Source organism: Palaemon carinicauda, chromosome 24 (genome assembly GCF_036898095.1).
Source record: "Palaemon carinicauda isolate YSFRI2023 chromosome 24, ASM3689809v2, whole genome shotgun sequence".
Classification (NCBI taxonomy): Eukaryota; Metazoa; Arthropoda; class Malacostraca; order Decapoda; family Palaemonidae; genus Palaemon; species Palaemon carinicauda.
The window spans coordinates 37,501,252-37,506,538 of record NC_090748.1 but is presented as its reverse complement, the minus strand read 5'-3'; positions in this window follow the sequence as shown (position 1 = coordinate 37,506,538).

Genomic DNA, 5,287 nt, shown 5'->3' with positions numbered 1-5,287 from the left:
AATTACATGTCGACCGGCAGAGACCCTTTTTCTTTTGCAGAGTGAACCCCTGACCTCCATTGGTCTCCCTTCCATGTCTGCCATTAGAGTCCGGCAGGCTATGGATTCCTTGGAAGCCTGAATGCTACAACCATATGTTCACTCTTTCTGGATGGAAGGTCGTATGGCAATGCCGCCTTATAACCTTACATCCATACTGTTTCTCTGACTAGTGTGTTGTACCCCTAGCCCGGCTGCTGGCTTAACAACCGGCAGCCGGGCATGTGGAGGTTCTCTGGTTCTTAGCCACTGCCGTCAGGCATGGGTATTGCTGCCTTTGCCTGCCGGAAGTGGAAACACACCCCGAAATCTGCTGGCCACTACGATTAGCGGCCGGCAGCCGGGTGTTAGTGTTTTCAGCTGCCGGCCGGCACATATTTGCGAACTAGTGACCTGTCGTCTATTAGTTAAAGGTAGCATATCTTTGAACTATACAGGGGTAAATGCCGTCCGGCGGGTGCCGGCGCACTCCGGCACGTACAGGCGTGTGCTGGCCGGCCCAGCAGGATGTACAGTAGTTATTATATTTGTAGTGTAGTACACACTGCATTAATAAAACTACAGTACGGAGTTTGTGGTAACACTAAAGTTCTTCCAACATACTTAATGTTATCTTGTACAGCCTTTTGTTGAGACCGTACAATATATAGAAAGTGAGTTCTTTCTATATTCATTCTATCCCGTATATTAAAACTTTATTTCAAGGTGTGAACTATACCTTAAATATCCGTTTAGGAAATTACATAAGGTATTCTAGAATAGAATTAACCTTAGTTTTAACCCTGGATAGGTACGCTCCTCGGACACCCCTTTAAGGGTATACTCGGACGCGAACGACCCGGACGTCAAAAAAAATTCTTGAAAAATCAGTTTTTGCAGTAACCTCCTTTTTTCTTTTGCCAAAAAAAACTTCAATGAATGCTTAAAACAACTGTAAAGACAAATACTACTCATCTGCAGAAAAACTATTTATTATAAATATTTTAAAAAATTAAGTAGAAAAAAAAAAGACCTGACATAAAAATTCATAAAAAAAAGTTTATACATATATACACAATTCCTTTTAGGAATTGATTCTTGAATGTTTAGGACACATCTTGATGTATTTTAGATGAAGTCAGACCCATGGAGGTAAAGATCTGAAATGAGAAAAAAAGGGTAACTTTTTTTGGCCAAAAAAATTTGTCCAAATTTCATGAATTTTTTTGGGTACCCAAATGAAATAGGAAGTGGCTAATTTTTTTAGGGAATAAACATATGTTATCCTAAAATAGAAATATGTAAAAAAATCTTCATTATTTTGTAAATTACATTTATATCAGGGGCCATATCTAAAGGTAATTTTTTGAGAACTTAGAAATTTCGTAAAAAAATACATATATTTAATATATAATATGATATTTATGCAGGTAAAAATATACCAAAATATCACAAATTCTATAGGGAACAAGAATATATATAGATAGGGCAGCTTACGCTTTGGATATGTCCACAAAATGGCCGCCAACCACACTGACTCAGACTCCCTAATCTGCCACTTGAAATGTAGGAAGGGTATGTCAATTTCAAGGTGTTATTTACTAATCTAATTATTATTGGATATGCATAAAAATTGTATGGTGGGTTGCTGGATAATTGACGATTATTTTACGACTATAAAATTAAAATTCTGACCCAAAGAAATTTTTTTGAAGGGAAATAAAATCGAAAAAAAAAATGTAAAACAATATAATATTTTAGCTAAAAAAAATTGATGATATTCAATCAAAAAAAAAAGTAAACAAAATTTTCCGACAAATAAACATCTAGAGGAATCATTACTCTGTGATAGTTACTTAGTACGTAGTAATTTTGAAAGAATTGGGAAAAAACGAAAAAATGGCAATCACCGGAAAATCGAACACATACCTATATATATGCCATATCTGGCTAAAAAAAAGATAGGCATGGGTAGCCAGATCATCTAGAAACACTTTCCAACACTATAAAAATATAAGTTTTGCGACACTACTTGCCAATTCCTTACGGTAACATGACTAAGCAAAAAAATGCAAAACAAATAAAAAGGGGCACTCGCGGAAAAATGGCTAACATTCTAATATACGGCATTTCAGAAAAAAAAAATTCAGCCACGTGCTAGGCAAACCATCAAGGCACATTTTCCGACAAATAAACATCTAAATGAATAATTACTCTGTGATAGTTCCTTAGTACGTAGTAATTTTGAAAGAAATGGGAAAAAACGAAAAAATGGCAATCACAGGAAAATCGAACACATACCTATATATACGCCATATCTGGCTAAAAAAAGAAGATAGGCATGGGTAGCCAGATCATCTAGAAACACTTTCCAACACTATAAAATTATAAGTTTTGCGACACCACTTGCCAATTCCTTACGGTAACATGACTAAGCAAAAAAATGCAAAACAAATAAAAAGGGGCACTCGTGGAAAAATGGTCATTCTAATATACGGCATTTCAGAAAAAAAAAATTTCAGCCACGTGCTAGGCAAACCATCAAGGCACATTTTCCGACAAATAAACATATAAATGCAATATTACTCTGTGATAGTTCCTTAGTACTTAGTAATTTTGAAAGAAATGGGAAAAAACGAAAAAATGGCAATCACAGGAAAATCGAACACATACTTATATATACGCCATATCTGGCTAAAAAAAAATAGGCATGGGTAGCCAGATCATCTAGAAACACTTTCCAACACTATAAAAATATAAGTTTTGCGACACTACTTGCCAATTCCTTACGGTAACATTACTAAGCAAAAAAATGCAAAACAAATAAAAAGGGGCACTCGCGGAAAAATGCCCAATATTCTAATATACGGCATCTCAGATAAAAAAAAAGACATGCACGTGTTAGCCCAACCATCAAGGCACACTTTCTAACACATAAACATGAAAAAAAAATCAATAATATACGGCAATTCCTTACTACGTAGTAAATTTTTACAAATATTGAAAAAAAACAGAAATTGGCAACCGCAGTTAAATACCCAATATACCAATAACTACGTCGTATCTGACAAAAACAAAATCACGCATGGGTAGCCAGATCATCTAGACACACTTTCCAACACTAAAAAAGCAAAAGTTTTACGACACTATTTCGCAATATCTTACGGAAAAATGACTTGGCACAAAAATGAAAAAAAATGAAAAAGGGACACTCGCGGTAAAATGCCCGACATTCTTATATACGGCATCTCAGATAAAAAAAAAGACATGCACGTGTTAGCCCAACCATCAAGGCACACTTTCTAACACATAAACATGAAAAAAAAAATGAATAATATACGGCAATTCATTACTACGTAGTAATTTTTACAAATATTGAAAAAAACAGAAATTGGTAACCGCAGTTAAATACCCAATATACCAATAACTACGTCGTATCTGACAAAAACAAAGTCATGCATGGGTAGCCAGATCATCTAGACACACTTTCCAACACTAAACAAGCAAAAGTTTTACGACCCTATTTGGCAATATCTTACGGAAAAATGACTTGGCAAAAAAATGAAAAAAAATGAAAAAGGGGCACTCGCGGTAAAATGGTCCTCGTGGTGATGAACGACATTTTAACTAAAAAAAAAATCATGCACATGGTAGCCAAACAATCCACCAAGACTTTCCACAACTGATAACCTATACAAGTTGCACCATTCTACGACAATTTCATAATACGTAATAACTTTGATAATTATGCAAACTACCTTAGAAGGGTAAACTCGGTCGCGAACGACCCCGACGCGTCTCAGAAATCGGGGAAGGAGTACAGCTACAGCTATGCACATCTGGACACTACTAGAGCGTGTAGGGGAGACACCTCCTGCAGGTCGATCACCCACAAATTCAGTCACGGGGGTGAGTCACGTGAGAAAAACCTGTTTTTTTTTTACGCTCGGGGTCGCAAACGACCCTTCGTACCTATCCAGGGTTAATATCTTGAGAGATTACAGCAATTGGCTGGGTAGGAAATACAAGTATGTGTCTTTCCTTCTTTCTTTTATAGCTTTACTGTGTAAGCTACATGTTCTAATATAAGTGAAAAGCCTTCACATGATACTCATGGATTTTTCTTCTCTTTACAGGAGGACCATCCAAAGTACGGGAGTGTGTTCTGTAATATCCGCAGTAAGAACTTCTGTGGACATCAGTTTCGTAGGAGGCACGCAGCATGCGCAGCCTCCAGAGGTGATCTCCGGTATTGGAACCCTCAGGTTTGTACAGTATGTTCTAACCTGATTACCAGGGCTTTTGACAACCCTAAGTCGACGGAGTCAAGGGATGCTGCCAGGGAAAAGTTACGAACCTGGGTGAGGGGTTTTCAGAAAAACACCTCAGGCCCCTACCTTCCAAATGAGAAGTTGAGGGTCTACCTTTTCCCCAAAGCATCGGCTGATGCAGTCATTCCTCAGCCTCAGGTGGAGATACCAACTGCCCAGAATCTGGTAGATTCTGAAGTCTCGGCCGCCCTTCAAGACATCCAATTGGACGATAAGATGTTGGAGATATCGGATTCTACAGAGAAGAACCTTCTAGGAGAAGGTCAGGAGGAGGAGCTGTCCCAGGCTCCTCAAGTAGAAGAGGAAGAAATCGACGAGGTGTCGGTTACATCGGTTCCGGACCCAGAACCTGTTCCCTCTACATCGTCTGCTATCCCAGATGAACTTGGAAGGACTCTTACTTCTATTGTTGAGATGATCCAACAAATTTAAAAGAAGAATGATGAGAAGGAAGGTGCAATGAAACTGGAGATACGTAGACTTGCTGCATCACGTGGGCCCCAGAAGCGACTCAACGTGAAGAATCTTCCTTTGTGCTCGGATACCAATCCTTAGAGGTATGCCGAACACATACCCATCACAACCGGGAAGATTGTGATATCAGAAAAGTTGGGAGCAATTTCCCTGGAAGAGGTGGAATTTTGGCCCAACAAAGATTCTTACCCGGACTGCTATGTCCGTCTTAGGAAGGATCCAGCCTCAAAGGAGGAGACGGAGCCAAAGGAGGTCATAGTTTATGACCATAGTAAAGCTCAGGCGTTATTAGCGAGTTCGATGAAAGAGAGGGGCTTCACGAACTCAAATGTGCCAGCCTTGAGTAAGAAGCTTCCCTGCTTTGTGGCCTCTCCTACCAGAGCCTTTCCCTTCATGGAAAAGGGATATAAGGTGGTGGAGGCAGGGAAACCATGCCCCTCCTTGGAGGAGTCTAAGCCGTTATC